Genomic DNA, 19,681 nt, shown 5'->3' with positions numbered 1-19,681 from the left:
TACTTAAGCTGAAATCTACCTGGGAGGTAAATTAAGCTAAAATTTTTTAGCTTAAATGTTGTGGTAATCCATTGTTGTTCACATAACAGCTGAACTGCACTTCTCAGCATTTCTTGTGTTGGAGACATCACTGCCAAAGTTCCCATCCTGCAAAATAACTCTGATAAGAACTGATCCCCAGAACATAAAAAGTTGCACCTTTGGAGCCAGCCTCCAAACAGCTCTGTGCAGCTTAGAAGAACCTGGCCAGAAAAGAGGACTTTTAAAATCTTCAAAGGGTTCACTGGAGAACTTTAAAGAAGCTGGCCATGCATCCACCTCAGTTCTTTAGATGTACAAAACCATTTTGATGCCTATTTTCAGAGACCTCTGAACCAGGCCTCTACATCCGTCGACGAGAAGGTGCCTCCTTAGTTTTTTCCCTTTTCATCATCATTTTTTTTTTACTTCTAGACATTGCTTTGACTCGACTGACCGATTGACTCAAAGTAAGACTGTTCCATTATCTGGGCTGCTGCAAGCTTGAAGGGAGACTGAGTTTGACTTATTATTCCAGAAGTACTGGATGGTGCCCTGATTAAGCTAAAAAAATTATTATATATTATTATTTTATTTTAATAAGTATTACATATTATTTTATTAATATTTTAATTAATAATGAATTGTTAATTACAATTCTAAATAATTAAATAAGCCAAAACACTGATTCACAACAGCAAAAATAGTGCAGTCTGTGTATGTGCATGGTTTGTACAACAGCTTAGCTCAAGCAGACCCAGAAACAGTCGACTAGTTAATCAGTAGCAGAATAGAAGACACAGCAGCTGGCGTAGAGGCTCAAACTCCTCCACCATGGACTAAAAAAATGGAAAAATAAATCTAAAATGTCTTGGAAATGTGTTACATGTCTGTGGAGAATCAGTTTTTGTCTACAGTGATATACCATCAGGTCAGGGTTAAAATGATAAATTTTGTATTTTCTCATCCAGTGTTGACATTGGAAACCATTTGGTTTCCGATGTCAACACAATGACCCATGGGTCAAAAATAAATTTCAATTATCACAAGTAATTACAGAAAAAACATTGTATCAGCATTGGGCATCAGACCACAAACTAATCAATCCCTGGTCAACATGTGTTTCATGTGGGTCAGGTTGAAGTGACCCTGAGCAGAACAATGCTCGCTCTTTGGATCACCACTGCAGTGCCCTAATTTAGAGGCTAGGCCCTTCAATCCAGATTGCCAGTTCTCTTCCACTTTGTATTGCCTTGTTGCTGAAAATGTGCCATATAAATAAAATTACCTTTATCTTTTACCTTTACCTTCCAAGACACAATATACAGCCCCACAACACTGCTTCTTGTGTCTTCACTTGGAAAGATGAATTGCTCAAAATTTAATTTAAATCAGTTCTGATTTATAGATTGTTGGTAAAATCAGTACAAAGAATAAGGAAATGTTTTTATTCAACACATTTTTAACATGTCGCTAAGTTTTAGAAAGAGTAATTGCCTGGGGTTTATTATAAGTAAATCAAGCTTTTAATAAGTCAGTTTTAAATAACAGACTCCTAATGTTCAAGTGAATAATATGCATACCTTTAATAGAATCCATTATTACAATGTGAGGTCAATACAAAAATGCAAGTGCATGCATACAATTTATCGCCAGGGAAAACATAACACACATACAAAATAAATAAAGTAGAAATAAAAGGATGGGAAAATCTAACTCAAATGTAAATAGTAAATTTCCTCAGATTTTGTGTCATAAAGATGTAATTGGTCTGTGCGCCGCCACAGCACGTGATGCATGCATTTGTTTTGTGAGGTAATTTCATTCTCACAGAAAAAGAAAATGGGGTTGGATCAGCAGATTAACTCCAATCAGGTCAGTTTTGATTATTCTTAAAGTGCCCAAGGTATGTAGAAAATCATGAGTATATAAGTAGCTGCTCAAAGAAGTACTGTGCAATCATGGAACTCTTGAGAAGTGATGGAGAACATTGGCAATTGAAGGATTTATAGGGAATGTGTGTTCAGAGAATATATTGATCTGCTGGGACATGTTGTTGATGGTGTCATGCTGTGTGGATGGTGATGTAGGAACGAAATGCAGGAGATGGAGGTGGCCAATGAATTTGAAGATTTAATAAAAGCATATGGAGAAGCAAACTTACTAAAATATCAAAGGAAGCCACTTCAAAAACAAAAATCCATAGAAAAAAAAACAGGCAGGGAGAACATGAGGAGAACTTGGGGCAGAACAAGAAAAAGACCAGCAGCTGCAATCTATTTCCCGCAAATTGGGATTTATAAAGGAAAGGTGTGCAGCCATGTGCGTGCACACAGTTTTATACATCTGAATGTTTTTATGTGGCATACTTTTCTAAATTTGTTTGTACGCTAATTTTTAGAGTGAAAGCTACACACTTTTTTCTACATGAGACCCGGGATCTTTAATTCCTTTAGATCTGGATATGTGTTGCTTTTTTCAATGTTTCAGACTACTTCACATTGTCAAACAGATTCTACCGGAGTGGTTTTTTGACTCTACAGGTTTGACAGGTTTGTGGCTGAGAAAATTCACGTTGCTTCTCTAAAAGATTTGGTCATATATCAATAATTAAAGACTTACCAATTGGGCGATCACTTCTTCAATTAACTTTGTTCACTTCCTAAATTAAATCATCATTTGAGAACAGCAGAAAAAAGTGTCTAAAGTTTGGTTAATCCAGTGTGATTATTGACTGTCTTAGGCATAATTTCTCATGAAAGCAAATCGTCAGGTGGGAGCTTGAGCTGGTAGCTATTAGTTGTTCAATGAGACACGCTGAGCCAACTCTTCCCCTGACCAAAAATGACTCAAAACACATATGAAGTAGCGTGACATTCTCTGGGAAGATTGTCCAAAGTGTCTGTAGATGCAACAAACCTAAGCATAAAAGTAGTAATGCGCAATATACGTATACGGTATTACTATTATTACGTTTATTTGATAGGGACAAACACACATCGACATAGATAAACTGAACAAAACAGCAGTCCCATGTTTGCCTCATAGTGCAATAGCAACAGCTAATTCACAGTATTTGTCCCTAGATAGGCTTTTAAACAGTACCTCTAAAAAAATTTAAGTGATAATCATTTAAAGTAACACAACATAATGTTGACAACATCTACAGACAAACAATGAAACATACAACATCAAAAATGGATACAGTTCTGTTTTTGACATAACCAGAGTTTTGTTTGTGTTTTTGAACATACTAAAACTGGTTACGGACTTCAAATCAACAGGAAGTGAGTTCCAAACTGCAGATCCTCTCACATACAGAGCACTTTGAGCAAAAGTGGTTCTTTGAAAGGGGACCTTACAATTTCCATCTAAAGCCGCTCTAGTAGATCTGCTATTGCCCTGCAGTCTCTGTATGCAATCACTTCATTGTGTAGGTGCACAATGAAGTGTTCATTGTGTAATTTATAAAATTAGGAAAGTCCAAAATGCCAAATATAGCCAGAATATGACAATGATGGAATCTGATTGGCCTTTAAAGCCCGACTATAGAGACTTGCTAATGGTTTGAGTATAGTTTGACTAGTCTGAGAAAGACTAGTAGCTCTATAGGGAAAATGTGAGACGATCATTGAGTTCAAAAACATCTCTGCACAGTGAAAGTGTTTAACAATTTCTAATAATTTTATAACAGTTTATATTTCATCTAACAGTTTTGCTGATTTTATCAACATGGCTCCTAAAATTTAACTGAGCATCCAGAATTATTCCTAAATATTTTTCTCGTGATACTTGTTCGATAGAGTCCCCATTGATCTGGATATTCAAGGACTGTAATGATGCTTTCTTGATTTGAAAAGCAAATGCACTTTGTTTTCTTTGTATTGAGTGTTAATCAAGAATCCTTTAGCCATGATGTTAATATCTGCAGGCTGTTCTGAAGTTTTTCACTGACTACAATACTGCTTTTGTCCGATGTGTAAACAATGGTGTCATCAGCATACATTAGAAGGTTAACTTCAGGACAAATTTCAGAAAGACTGTTAACATACAAACTTAAAAGGACCGCACCTAAGATAGTTCCTTATGGAATCCCTGTTACAATTTAGCAGAAGACAGATTTACTATTATTAATGACAACACATTGTTCACAATCTTTCAAAAATGATTGAAACCAAGACAATGACCATCCTGAGAAATTAAATAATGAAAGCCTTGAGATCAGTAAATTGTGACTCACATATCAAAAGCCTTTTTCAAGTTAAGGAAAACTGTACCAGTGATTTGTCCCCTGTCAAGTGATTGTTTAATCTTTTCAAGCAGCAGACTTATAGCAGTCTCTGTGGAATGATTATGTCTGAAGCCAAACCAAAGAGGATGCAGAAGATTGATACTTTTGAAATACAATAGTAGTTGTTCTAGAATAATTTTCTCCAGCACTTTTGACATGACTGGAACAAGACTTATTGGGGGACTTCCTGTTTTAGAAATCGGTTTCACCAAAGCTTTTTTCCATGCAATGGGAAATTGCCCTGTTCTGATGGAAATATTAACTATGTGAGTTAAAGGTTCTACTAAAATATTGCTGTATTTTTTTAAAAAAAAACATAGTGTCTAAATTACACATGTCCTTTGCGTAAGAATTGCTTAAGATATGGATAGCTTTTTGAACGTCAGAGTAATGAATTTCCTTTATCTCAAACAAATCAGAACACTTTTTGGATGGTTTTGTACCCTGTATATCCATTGGAGCTGGTAGGAACTTTGATGCCAAGTCGTTAACTGAAGAGAGAAAAAAAACATTAAACATTGTTGCTAGCTGAGCAGGATCATTTATGATTTTTCTTGCTACTGCAAGTTCATATTTGTAATTAGTATGTGCATTGGGATTCAGTAAACTCTTTAACTGTTTCCAGATCGTCTTACTATTCCCTCCTGTTTCTGAGAAAACATTTATGTAATATTTAGATTTAGATTTTGTCATGATCTGTGTCTTTCTGTGTTTATTTAGAGTTTTCTGTCCCCTTAAGTCTCTTCGTTGTCCTGTCCTCCCCTTGATTGTTCCCAGGTGTGTCTCGTTTCTATGATTACCCTCCCGTGTATTTAACTCCACCTGTGTCCTTTGTTCCTCGTCGGGTCCTCGTCAATGTTAGCTTCTGTGTCGTCAATGTTTAGTCTCTTCGTGTTCAGTGTGTGTTACTCCTGCTCGTTGTTTGGACTAAGTTATTTTCATTAAAACATCATATTCATCATACCTGGGTCCGCTGCATCTGCCTCACCACTCTCACCACCCGCACTTCCTGACAGAAGGACCCGACCAAAAGTACGGTGAGGCACGCTAATTACATCATGGACCCAGGGGGCTTGCGGAAAACCATAAAGGACTATGTCGAAGAGGTGGCAAGGCCATACTCTGCCCGTCACCGCCTGAATATAGCCACACGCTTGGTGATTATGCTGGACGAATGGATCCCGCGACTTCCGCATCTGGGGCTGGCGGAGTTGCAACAGGAGGCAGAGAGGGAGTGCCTGACGGCGGCTGCCGTGCTGAGAGGTAACCCTCTGCCTCCCAATCCGCACAGTTTCAAAGCCAGCCCAGATCCAGCTCCAGCTCCGGGACCAGCACCCCCAACCGGCGCAGCCGGCGCACCGGAGGCCGTTCCAGCCGGCGTTCCTGCCGGCGCACCGGAGACCGTTCCAGCCGGCGTTCCTGCCGGCGCACCGGAGGCCGTTCCAGCCGGCGTTCCTGCCGGCGCACCGGAGGCCGTTCCAGCCGGCGTTCCTGCCGGCGCACCGGAGGCCGTTCCAGCCGGCGTTCCTGCCGGCGCACCGGAGGCCGTTCCAGCCGGCGTTCCTGCCGGCGCACCGGAGGCCGTTCCAGCCGGCGTTCCTGCCGGCGCACCGGAGGCCGTTCCAGCCGGCGTTCCTGCCGGCGCACCGGAGGCCGTTCCAGCCGGCGTTCCTGCCGGCGCACCGGAGGCCGAATCAGCCGGCGTTCCAGCCGGCGCACCCGAGGCCGAATCAGCCGGCGTTCCAGCCGGCGCACCCGAGGCCGAATCAGCCGGCGTTCCAGCCGGCGCACCCGAGGCCGAATCAGCCGGCGTTCCAGCCGGCGCACCCGAGGCCGAATCAGCCGGCGTTCCAGCCGGCGCACCCGAGGCCGAATCAGCCGGCGTTCCAGCCGGCGCACCCGAGGCCGAATCAGCCGGCGTTCCAGCCGGCGCACCCGAGGCCGAATCAGCCGGCGTTCCAGCCGGCGCACCCGAGGCCGAATCAGCCGGCGTTCCAGCCGGCGCACCCGAGGCCGAATCAGCCGGCGTTCCAGCCGGCGCACCCGAGGCCGAATCAGCCGGCGTTCCAGCCGGCGCACCCGAGGCCGAATCAGCCGGCGTTCCAGCCGGCGCACCCGAGGCCGAATCAGCCGGCGTTCCAGCCGGCGCACCCGAGGGCGAATCAGCCGGCGTTCCAGCCGGCGCACCCGAGGGCGAATCAGCCGGCGTTCCAGCCGGCGCACCCGAGGGCGAATCAGCCGGCGTTCCAGCCGGCGTTCCTGCCGAGACCCTGACCTCCAGCGTTCCACCCGAGACCCTGACCTCCAGCGTTCCACCCGAGACCGAGACCCTCAGCGTTCCACCCGAGACCGAGACCCTCAGCGTTCCTCCCGAGACCGAGACCCTCAGCGTTCCCCCCGAGACCGAGACCCTCAGCGTTCCCCCCGAGACCGAGACCCTCAGCGTTCCCCCCGAGACCGAGACCCTCAGCGTTCCCTCCGAGACCCTGCCTCGGGGGGCTCGTCGTCGCCGTCTGTGGGCGGCCCCCGGGACTCCCCGTTGCCACCTCCGGCGCCGCGGGCGACCGCCGGACCGCCTCCGTGGTTCCCGTCTCCAGCGCCACGGACGGCCGCCGGACCGCCTCCGTGGTTCCCGTCTCCAGCGCCGCGGACGACCGCCGGACCGCCTCCGTGGTTCCCGCCTCCAGCGCCGCGGACGGCCGCCGGACCGCCTCCGTGGTTCCCGCCTCCAGCGCCGCGGACGGCCGCCGGACCGCCTCCGTGGTTCCCGCCTCCAGCGCCGCGGACGGCCGCCGGACCGCCTCCGTGGTTCCCGCCTCCAGCGCCGCGGACGACCGCCGGACCGCCTCCGTGGTTCCCGCCTCCAGCGCCGCGGACGACCGCCGGACCGCCTCCGTAGTTCCCGCTGCCACGGACGACCGCCAGACCACCTCAGTGGTTCCCGCCTCCTTTGCCTCCGCCCACCCTGTGGGTAGTTTTTTTTTTTGTTGTTTATGGACTCTTGGCCCTTCTTGTTTTTCCGCCCACAACTGTGGGTTGTTTTTTTGTTAGTTTGGACTCTGGCCCGCCGTCCGGCACCCCTCCACCCACCCTTGTTGGGTTTTTTGGGTTTTTTTTTTTTTTTCTTGGGCGTCTGGTAGCCGCCCTTGAGGGGGGGGTACTGTCATGATCTGTGTCTTTCTGTGTTTATTTAGAGTTTTCTGTCCCCTTAAGTCTCTTCGTTGTCCTGTCCTCCCCTTGATTGTTCCCAGGTGTGTCTCGTTTCTATGATTACCCTCCCGTGTATTTAACTCCACCTGTGTCCTTTGTTCCTCGTCGGGTCCTCGTCAATGTTAGCTTCTGTGTCGTCAATGTTTAGTCTCTTCGTGTTCAGTGTGTGTTACTCCTGCTCGTTGTTTGGACTAAGTTATTTTCATTAAAACATCATATTCATCATACCTGGGTCCGCTGCATCTGCCTCACCACTCTCACCACCCGCACTTCCTGACAGATTTGTACATTTCTTTAACTACTCCATTCCTCAAACTTTTAAAAAGCAGCCAATCTGTGGTCTGTTTGTTTTTAAGAAAAGATTTTACGGCATAGTCTCTCTTTTTCATTAGCAGCCGAATGTCATCTGATACCCAAGATAGCTGTATTTTTCTTTGTCCCTTCATTTGAGTTTTAAGAAACTTATTCATAGTATTACAAACATGGAGAATATACAGTATGTATTGCAGCAATAATTTATTTGACTCTACTTTGAAACATCATCCCAATTAACCCTTGCTAATTTAGCCTCAAATTTGGGTCCATCCTTTCTTGGAATTTGTATTACAATCTGTTTCTGTGTATTATAGCGACTGACAAAACGATTTTGAGGTAATTTTCTTCCAATGAGAGTGGTATTGTGGTCAGATAAGCCACACACTAAGTTATAGGATTTTATGACTCGACCAGGTTTATTTGAAAAAATTAAATCTATTACGGTTTGACTGTTTTTGGTGATACGAGAGGGACCTTTGATTAACTGGTAAAAATCGAATTTTCCTGTCAGTTCTCTAAGTGGTTTTTTTCAATTTATTGTCCATCCAGTTGATATTAAAAGTTCCCAAAATGATTACTTCACTGTTGTATTTAAATCCTATACGGTAAAAACAATAGAAATTTGGCCTATGTTAGCGATCTGTAGTCTACTGGCTAACCACAGTAATGCTTGTTAATGACATAATTGGCTGGCATCAAAACAGAGCAAGCGGAAAGCAGCATGGAGGAGAGCACAAAGCAAGAGCTCATTAAAAAGACAGGTGCAAAAATGTCAATTATCCGGACATGGTCCGAGTTTAAACTAGGACATTAACGCATGCAATTGATCTAAGAGGTTTGACTTGTTTCTATTACATAATGCAGATTAATTATACTACCTATTTTGATCTCAAGGCCTTGCTCCCACAGATGGTTAACTAGTTCACAACAGTATGGTCTTGCAAATGGCAGTGAAAAGTGAGTGGAGAGAGTCAGACTGATGTGCTCAGTGGCAAATTTCGCTTTAAAAATATAGTGATGGCAAAAAACAAGCTAGTATGTAGCCAGCTTATTGCAGTGATGAATTAAAGTTTTACTCCACCAAAGCACAACCAGTTTATATCTAATATTTCTAAATAATTTTTTAAACAAAATAACTTATTTTATACAGTCCTGAATATAAAATAGGAAATGGAAAATTGAGATGTTTGGTTTTAGACAAAAAACATTTCTTCAACATTTTTTTTACATTTCATGCAATAGAGATTAATAGTAATTAATCACGGTGCTAGAGTGTGATTAAAATGATCAAGTTTTTTCAATCGAACTAATCAAGTCCAGCACCCACAGAAACACATTAACATTTGAAACCTGCAGTCAATGTATTGATAGATTGGCAGTTCTGCTGCAGAAGCTGTGTAGTCTGCCATCTTCCATTGTGCAATGTAACAGGAGTTAGTCTCATGAAGCACTCACACAGTGTGACCCTTTGTGCATATAGCTTTTCAGGGCAATGTCAGGGAGTGTAAAAATCTGTCAATATTTTTCACTTGAACTGATTTGGTATTTCTGCTTTTCAGACTGCTTTGCTTTTATATCAAAAAGGTATGGCCCTCTCTCAGTAAGTTTCACACAAGGCGACACAATTAGTGGCATACTACCTCCTCCCTGCAGTTTACATGCAGGGTTATTTACACAAGCATTTTGTAAATAACCTCCAGTGTAAACATGGTGGTGGTTTAAAGGCTCAGAAAATCATATTAATAAATATCACTACAATATTTTCTAGATTTCTAGTTGTCCACTTAGGACTTAGCCCCTCTCAGATTAGTTGTTATCTTTGATTTTTGAACAAACTAATCTGGATTTAGATAAAAGTTCAGAGTTAAATATCTTCCCAATGTAGGAATCATCTCATGGTGTTTTTTTTTGTTATTTTGTTCTTTTGTTAGACTGTCTGTAAGATAAGAATGTTGTTGCAAAGAAGCAGAACAAAAAGATGTATCTGTCATTGTGTCCATGAAAATTAAACTCAGAGAAAAACATGATCAGTTCAAGGTTTCAGAAAGAGATGGGGGGGTGAACCACTGACAATTAACATGAAACTTTGAGCCAGTTTGTATTTTCTCAGACTGGATACAACTGAACATTTACAACATTTTGTCTACTAGTAACAGCCAGGCAATTTAGAACAAAGTTGGGACAACAGTATAAGCTACAGGACAATATAGACACTCCAAAAGCTGTCCAAATAAGATTTAATAGTGCACTTACTTTGTGGGCTGTGCAGACCAAGAGCTAGGGTTTCAGCAGCAATTACCAAAATGCTGCTTTGTTGAAACATGCACCCGAAGGTTGAGCTTTGAACAGATTAGTGTTGATGGCAGCCACCCATGGTAAATCACAGCACAAGCAGCAGAGTCAAAGGGCATAATCTCAATACACGTTGAATTCCACTGTTCATGGCATCAATGATCTGTCAAACTGGCTTACGTTGCGTTCAGATAGAATACAATTTAAGTGTCAGGGGCATCTGGTTTACATGCAATCTCTATGTGGATAAGTGTCAAAGTCTTGCGGCACATTTTGCGCATCTTTTGTGCTCCGTGTTTGAAGCATTTTGAGCATTTCAGGTGTTCGACATGAGTCAAGCGCATCCAACGCGGCTGACGCTGGACTTGGAAAATCTGAACTTTTGCCACTGGACGCAGAGCATCAACCAATGAGGGAGTACTCCACTATGTGATGTAATGGCCTATAGCTGGCCAGGAGATGCAATGACCATTCATCAGCCCCCAGCTAGGATGTGAAACACACAAAATTCACAGCACCTTTGAACTATCAGCTGAATAAGGTGATAATTCATTCTCTTTCTTTCTGTAAATAAAACCAAAACACTCTGTCAATACTTAATTTGCCATTGTTCAAAATGGGGGAGGGGAAAAGAAGGTCAAGAGGCTCTTCCTGGCACACATCTACAGCAAAATGTCAAGCGTCTGAATTCAAATTCTGCAAGCATCCAACTTGAGGCATTAAACACGTTTTTGACACCAAACGTGTTCAGTTTGAACACAGCATTAAAGTAGAGCAGCTTTGTTTGTACAAAAATAAGAAAATGTTGAAAAAGCCCAGATTCAGAAACTTTTCTTCACAAATAAAACATAGCAAATTATTGGTATCATCATCTAAATGTCTAAAAATTTTAAAATACACTAATTGAAATAGATAACTTTCCTCTCATGGTGATTTTAGGTTGTGCTGGTCTGTTTTCTATTTCCAAGATGCCTGGCTCATGAATCAACAGATTTTTTGTGGTACAACAACCAGAATAAAACCAGTTTCATGTTTCCACAGCATTACCATAAAATTTTACAACAAAAGTGTAGAACATGATCAAATTTATTTTTATTAAAACAGAAAAGCCACAATTAGTACTATTAGTATGATTGCTGCAAAATTTTTATAGCTGTTGGAGTTCTACGGACGTCATTATATTTATTTATTTTAATTGTGATAGGAGGAAGTCCAAACCATCTCTTCTATCAATCCTAATGGAAAAGGATCATATCACAAACTCCAACTCAACGTCTAACCATGCAGAATCAACTGACATGAAGACACCTGAACCTCTGACAAAGTGTTGGGGTTTATCATTACAAACTCACTGCATTCATAAAGGCTGGTTGAAAATAATCTGAAAAAAATGCTTAAACATTGTCAGTGTGGAACATGCACTTAAAAAATGCTTTATCCTTAGAGTGCGGAGGAGAGTTTATTCTATTACCAAAACCCAAACGAAGTCTGGAAAACAGAAAAGACGGATAAATGTCTGCAGAAGAACTCATGAATAACTGAATACTCCTGTGATCAACAGCATAACTACACCATGTTCACATGAAGGTTTTTGTCACAGTGTATGCTTAATGGTTAAATCATAGATTAATGTACCAAGCCGGGTCCAAAACAATAAATGTGTGATGTGTCTGGGTACAATTTCTTTGTAAAGTAGTAACTTTTCAGGCATGTGGTACAAATATTCCTACATCGCTTGACAGACACGATCAAAACATAGTTCAGATATGTACCACTAAGTCAGTGGTTCTCAAACTTTTTTCAGTGATGTACCCCCTGACACGGGCAAAACATTTTTGGAATTAAAAAGAGGTACAGTGCTGTAAAATCACTGTCTGATTTATTAAAGCCAAACAACTTATATCAGTGAACCTGACAAATACATCCATATTGCAAACATTGCATGGTAAAGCAAAAAAGAAAAACGGAAGACGGTGACCACCAGGAAGGTATAAAACCAGTCAAATCGTTTTATTTTAAAGGATATTGAAACTAAATACTGAATATAAAATTCAGTGCATGAACACACATTTATATTTTATCGAACTTTTTACAAAATAATTTTTCCCAAGACTTATTATGAGGAGCCTACTGATTTTTTAAAGATATTTTGAAAAGCTTCACGTACCCCCTGCAGTACCTCCACGTACCCCCAGGGGTACGCGTACCCCCATTTGAGAACCACTGCACTAAGTTGTTACTCACCTGCTTTTTGCAAATGCGCCTGAAATAAGTAGGCTGATAAGGACCCATAGGAACATGACTGGTCAGATACTTGCAAAGTTAAATGAATTATTATTGTTATTGTTATTATTATTATTAATGAGAATAATAATAATACAATATATTGACCAATATTCCCCAGCAATGCCAATTCTGAGCAGAAGAACAACCTAATAATTCCAGCGCATCTTCATGTAATGGCATAACACCGTTATGTCTGGGTGGTCTGGATATAAAACCAGAAAAGATTTGGAACTGCTGTCCATATTTATGTAATAAAAACAAAAATGAAAAAGACCATGGTTAAACTTTAATTGTACCATGCTATTTAACAAACAAAAATGTATTTCAACCACTATCAGATATTAATAAATATATTGGCTGATAAGACAAACATGCCTCATCAAATGTCCCAGGTAATGGAGAAAGCTTCAGTGCCATCATCCTTATAACTGTGTTTTTGTTGTCGGTAGTTTGCTTTACTTCTGCATGGGAGGAGCAGTCTTGTATTGACTTCATGCTAAGTAGTGTGGGAATGATGTAAACCATTTCAGAAGAGAAGCGTCTGGGAATCTTATTTGTTCTGTTTTATATACATAAATCAGACAAGATATCATACTCTTCCTATGATGAATAAACTTTGTGAAGACATGTATTCATGTAGTATTTTGTTCTTCTAGATGAGAATGGGCTCCTTTATTTCAGCATCTCATTCAAACCATCCAGACTTTAGGAAGTATTCAGTAGACAGTTTATAACAAACTCATACTGGGAAGAAAAAACACCCACAAGGCTCTATCAATGTCAGGGCGATCTGCTCTGACAAACAGCACATTTTTCTCTTGTCGCAGATAATTTCACTCTGAATTACGCTACAACTACAGTTTGGGATGGACAGATGTGGCCAGAGCTACTTTCCCTCCATTTTCTTGGTTAGCAGAGTGACAATCCCTTTGGGAAAAAATGTAAGCAATGACAGAAAAAAGTTTGACGGTCAGCAGGTTTCTGGTGCACACTAAGTTTAATAGTCTTCACTTTTAAACTAACAGATCAAAAAGTGTTAATTTATTCTAAGACTATGAGATGATTAAAGGAATACATTTGACAGTGGTTAAGCACAAGTTTTCTCTGAACTATATTTGCACACAAGCATTGTCACAGTGATGTTCCTCCACAAAGCCATTTTGATGTGCTTTTTCTGATGCCTGGGGGAATGATTATTTCTGATGGATTTTAAAAAATATCTTGCAGTACATTAGGTAATTGCAAGGTATTTTTACATTTATTAAATTTCTTTGTAATAAATGTGTTTTTCCAGTTTTTCTTCATGTTTATGACAGGTGCCATGTCATGTTTATGACAGTGTCATGTCAATCTTATGTACAACTCGTCAAACAAAGTGTTACCCTCTGCATATCAATGAAGGTATTTCAGACAAAGTCTACATTTTAAGGGATAGGATGTCAAATAATTGTGGATAATGAGTAAAACAAAGTGAATTTAAGGTTTTAGCCAGTAATTAAGTCCCTTTCTTAAAAATGCAAAAAACAATAAGAGTACATTTCTTGGTAAAGAACTGCATTTTTAATAGGGTGTCAAAATTGTTTCCTCACAACTGTAAAGGATTTCTGATTTTTTTTTTTTTTAAAAAAGGCATAAGAAATGATCCTTCCTCATTCTGACACTAAGACAAATAGAAATAATTTTGGTAATCCTAACTGAGTAAGGTTGAAATTCATTGAACTAAATTGACCCAGTGTTCAAATCAATAAAACATGAGAACAATTTAGACTTAGGAGCCTCAATGAAGAAAAGGAAAAACTGCCTAAAAATATTCCCTCAGTGGAAGATAGAAGATGGAAGATTTGATCCTTTATGGCAGCAGTGATATCAATAGCTTTGTGTTTTTGATAACACCCATAGCTGAGACTTCTCTAATTTCAAATCTAAAAACTTTTTCAACATTTCAATTTGTGTAAAGTTCCAAAGAGCACACACTGCTATTACACTTCAACAAAGCATCTGTCAGCAAGAGGAAATATCTAAAAACTTTACCATGAATGGAAGAAAACATTTTGTTTGGAGAGCATCTTACACTGGCTTCCACATTACAAGCATGTTTATGTTGTGAATAAAAGAAGCCTGGACCTTTCTCCCTTCAGCTGTCAGCCATAACCACATACCAAAGCACAATGAGAACCCTTATAACCATTACACAGCCTCTATTCCTGCATTCTCTCAGACTCACAAAGCCAACAAAGAGTTGCTGGAAGAGAAAAGTTGAGCTGAACTGTAGAGGTGGACGGATTACATGGGAGAAAAAGCTGCTGGACGGAGGTGCTTCTGGCTCCTGGGGATGCTTAGCAGTGAGAGGCGCTAACAGAACAGACAGCCTAAATACAGTGTCAGGATATAGAGTCATTTAGCCTGTCACCTGGAACTGCTGTGGCTCCATCTACCTGCCACACACCTCGCTTCCTTCCATTACTGGACTCTCCTCCAAATTTGGGGGCACATCCTCTGGAAGTCAATTCCTGTCATCTGAGCCTTTTGAGCAGCTATACTATAACAGAAAATAACTGCAGATTGAAGGATTGCTGAAGTCAGACAACTTTATCTGTTAAAATGTTCTCATCAGACACAGCAATAAAATTCACCAAGCAAATGATCACAACTCTAAACTAATATAGAACTGTTAATGGCTGGTGTGAAAGTCTTCTGGTATGATAGTCTTAAGTAAAAATATCGCAGTTTTCACAATATTCTAAAACTGCACACATTTAGTACAATAAGGCAGAATACGATCTAGAAAGGAAATAAATATTTTTACTGATTTCCAAAAAAGTTTGTTTTTGCCATTTGTACTGTCATTATTGACTACAAAGTCAATATTTTAGAATGGCTGCGGGAAAACCCAGCGTGTAAATGTGGGAGATGCTGAAAATTTGTGTGTGAAAGAGGTGTCCAACAAATCTCATTTAGTTTCATGTGGAACTAAATGAGATTTGTTTGAAATCCAGAACATCAGACCCAACTCAAGACATATCTACCATGTGTTGAGTCCCTTACAGAAAAAAGAAACCATACCTTCTTACCTATGTTTCTGGGTGGTAATCATATCTTTGTGCCTGCAGTCAACTGTAGACAAAACTGTGACAAAACGTGCAGACAAATTTTCTCCTGCACTGAGCTTCGAGTTAATTCATTTTCTGGGGAAGATGTCTGTCTTTCACAGATTTTTTTCACCATGGCTGACAGGTGAATCAGGTGAAGGTGTGGAGAGGAGAGCCAAGCAGACGCAGAGCCCAGCGTACAGGAGCTGCTGTATATCCTTCTGCAGGCCTCAATTAAAGACAGTGAGGCCTGCATTTTTAAAAATCATACTGACAATAAAACATCGTGGTGGCAGAGTGATAATCTGTGGTAGCTTTTGCTGCTTTAGGACCTGGAGGAGGCACTGTAGTTCATCGTGCATAAAATCATGAAGGAGAATGTCAGCGAACAGTTTGTGACCTTAAGCTTACATTTACTTCAGTTATGCAGCGAGGCAATAATCTAAAGAGCCCAAACAAGTCTACTTTTGAATGGAGCAAAAAACAAAATGAAGCTTTTGGTCAGAGATAGTCAAAGTTTTGACCTAAATCTGAGTGAGATGCTACAATAACCTTGAACAGATGTTTCTCATTTTCACTGCAGTGAAGCAAGCAAATCTCACAAACTACACCAAAATGGTAAATGATGCTTATTACTTTTTGGATAAAGTACAGAAACAAGATATGGAATTATTTGCAAAAAAAGAAAAACATAATTTATGACGTTGTTGGCACCAGCTTTCCTCCAGAATTCTTTGAGAGATGAACTTCAATACTTATCATCAATCAGGTTTCAGATCAGCAGCCTAACTCCAGCATTATGGTTTTTCTTACTTCTTACTTCACAAGTGTGCAGAGCTCAGCGGTTAGAGACGAAACGGATTCCTGTGAAGTCCATAAAACACATGCGGTGTGTAAAACTGGATTACAAAGAAAAATTTTATGTTCATTTTACAACAAATATCAGAAAGAACAGCAGCTGGTTTAACCTGGTGTACAGAAGCCAGCGGGAGCCATCAGCCCAGAAATAAAAAGGTGCTATGAAACTTTACTCTCACCCCCTGTGTCACAGCTGCTGTTGTGCAGTGACCACTCGCACCTGATCATCATCCTCCTGATCTCCAGCTGCTGCCATATAAGGACGGAACTCTCCCTGCACGGCGTCAGATTGTTGTGAAACCCTCAGCGGTAACACCTTCAGACCTGCTACTGAGACTTGAGCTGACTGCCCAGAATCTAACCTGTCTGTTTGTCTCTCCCTCAGCGATCCCTCTCCTGTCCCTGATCCTCTCTGTTGGAAAAGGACCTCCTGGCTTCGACCCCCCCGGCCTGTCTGACCGGATACCCGTTTTCGACCTGGGCTCTGGACCCGCGGGCTCGGATCCCCTGTTTGCCCGGCCCGAAGATCAGGGGCCGCCTGATCCTGATTTGATTCCCTGGTTCTGACCCTAGCCTGTCTAAGAGTTTGTCGACCTCCCAATAAATACCTGGTTGTAATTTTCTGTTCAGTCCCTGTGTCCATCAGTGCCTGAGCCTGACACCCTGAGAGAGGAAAAGTATCATTAACGCTGAGCTGAGCTACTGCTGCCAGCAACTTTATCTTCTCTTTCAGGAGAAGACTGTAGGACCTGTCTTTCTGGGTTTAACTTTCACTCTCGTCTACACAATTGAACTGAATTGCATTTAAATAAAGGAACTATTGCTATGTATTCTATTTTCGTTTACTTAGAAAGTACTCTTGGATCCATTCTTGTGAGGTTTCTTTGTGTTTTTGCTCTATTGTCTCAAGCCTTCAATCAGGTGAAGCAGATGGCTGTTAACATCGATTAGATTCTGCTGGAGGTTAGCATTTTTTATTATCTTTAAGCCATAATCACCAAAATTATTACTTTATTTTTTATTTGCTAAAAAGGAACATTGTGCATTAATAAATGTTTTGAACAGCACAAATGTAAATGCACCCAATTACAGCCAAAGCTGATTTCTATTGTTTGTCCCCCTGCCAGTTGTTACAAAATTCACAAAGTAAAAAAGGACAAAGGAGGAAACCATCAATTTCCAAGTTCCAGGGACTACAGCAGGCATATTTAAGAAATGTGTTGCCGGCTCTACCAACAAATTCTTAGTTTCGCTGAAATAGCTGGAGCCCAAATCAAAGGCATCTTTGGACTTTAACATTTCAAAGTACTGAAAGCTGCTGCATTTCTAACACTCTTTCTGTGACAAGGTACCATCCTCTCCCCTCCCTTGGTAACCACCTTGCCATTTGGAAAGGTTGAGTTTCCCCAACGCTCCTTGGAGCTAAATTTGGAAAGGTGTCAGATGGCCGTGGTTGGGTCAAAACATGTCAAAAAGGTTCTAGGTGAGGAATGAGACAAAGTGTAGCCTAAAGACTTGTTTTGGTACTGACCAAAAGAAGAACAGAAATGTAAACAGTGTTCCCTTGCCTGGACGGAGATCACCAGGGCCCCCCTCTGGAGCAAGGCATGGAGGTAGGGCACACTGGCAAGCACCTAGCTTGTTTAATTTGACAGCCAGACTGTCAGTTTATTAAAATGTTGCCATACATCCTTTTCATTATTGTGCATTTTTAATAATTTCCAAAAAAGTCTGTTTTTACCTTTCATTGTTCCTGAGTTTTATTATTTCTGCTTATTGGAAATGTTGTCCTGTCTGTGGCTGAGCCAGTCTTCTACAGCTGCTTCAGTGTACCTCTGTCAGACATTGACACCCTACGTTCCTCCTGCTGCCCTCTGGAAAGAGGTTCCGCAGCATCCGGTGCAGGTCCACCAGGTTCCGAAACAGCTTTTTCCCACTTGCCATCAGACTGCTGAACTCTTAACTGGACTGCACTCAAAATCTGGTCTCCACTTTATACCTTGCACATGTACAGAGCTAAGTAACTTCCATTTTACTGTCAGTCCTGCACTTCATATTTTATATTCATATTTATATTCATATTTTATACTGTATTTTATTTTATTCTGGAGTATCCTCACAACATTGGAACCTCAAAACACTGTCCTGAGCCGTATGCAACGAAATTTCGTTCTGTATACACCCTGTGCATGCAAAATGACAATAAAGTCAGTCTAAGTCTAAGTCTCATTTACCCAAAGGTAGAAAGTTACACTTTTTCCAACACTCTCTACAGATATAAAGGTGCCATAATCTTCTTGACTGACCTTTCAAACAGATTAACGTCATTTGTCTGCTGAGGGTCTCACAAGCTAAGTGGGTCCAGTTATACCCACTTAGCATTGGAACTAAACTGCTGCATTCTTTTGGGAACAAATTTATGTGACTTGGGTTTTCCTAATTTGAAAAAGGACTTACAAAAATTTAACAATTAATTTTTTTGAGGAAAAAAAAAGTTTGTCAAAAGATTTTATGTGGCAAGATTTTCTTTTGGCTCTATTAGTAAATAACAAATCGATTACAGTTTACAATTTATTATCTTGCTATGATGTTATTCTAACTAACTCCATGGTTTGTGTAATAATTTTTTGATTTTAAAAGTCCCCACCTATTTTCCAAATCTTCATTCTCACAATAATCTCAGTCGCATGAAGCTTTTCAGTTTCATGTCTGTGGTGCTGAAAGATCTTTTGGCTGAATAGAGTGGAAAGATAGGGGTGAGGGAGATCAGGGAGTTAGGGTGGCCTTGACGAGTTTTCAGCACCATTTGAAAGAATTCCTTTCAACGAGAATGACGCAGCGCAGCGGAGAACGGAAAGGGATGTCCTCAAAGTCTGACTTTTTATTTCAGGTTATGACAGGATTTCCCTCTACCCTCCTATCTGACACACAAGTAGACACTCAAACGTTCAACTCCCCGACACGTCAGTTTTTTGCAAGTGGAAAAGGAATCAGATATTTAAAGCCACAGACAGATTATAATTACACTGTGAGCAGTCTCAAGGCTAATAGGAAGGAGGAATGGGGAAGGGAGTTACCTCCTCATTGGTTTCCAGTAGACATATTGGAAAAATGTTCCTATTCAGCACAAGGACAGACCCTGGACAGAGTCTAGTTAATCAGTTCTGTTTGTTTTAAAGTACCAGTTGTTTGAGACAATGTGGCCATCAGAACGTCAATCACTCTCATGTATTTTGGTCCTGCCCAAAGTTGGCACCTTACAGGATTGGAATCTGTCAGACTATCGGGATAATTTTGGGGTATGTCATCCCCAAAGACCCCA

General features: G+C 41.2%; 1 protein-coding gene across 9 annotated transcripts in view; it reads right to left on the bottom strand.

Moving 5' to 3' along the window:
• Positions 1 to 19,681, bottom strand: part of esr2b (estrogen receptor 2b) — a 76,164-nt gene that overhangs the window by 38,534 nt on the left and 17,949 nt on the right. Inside the window, exon 1 of one of the 9 annotated variants that reach the window (XM_028035539.1) lies at positions 4,753 to 4,940. The exons of the other annotated variants lie outside the window; for them this stretch is intronic. The gene's annotated coding sequence lies outside the window, so the exon portion shown is untranslated. Of the gene's footprint in view, positions 1 to 4,752; positions 4,941 to 19,681 lie in introns of those variants that run through there. 9 annotated transcript variants of the gene reach the window in all.

The sequence above is a fragment of the Xiphophorus couchianus genome, chromosome 13 (assembly GCF_001444195.1).
Source record: "Xiphophorus couchianus chromosome 13, X_couchianus-1.0, whole genome shotgun sequence".
Taxonomy (NCBI): domain Eukaryota; kingdom Metazoa; phylum Chordata; class Actinopteri; order Cyprinodontiformes; family Poeciliidae; genus Xiphophorus; species Xiphophorus couchianus.
This window is presented reverse-complemented; position numbering and strand designations above follow the sequence as displayed.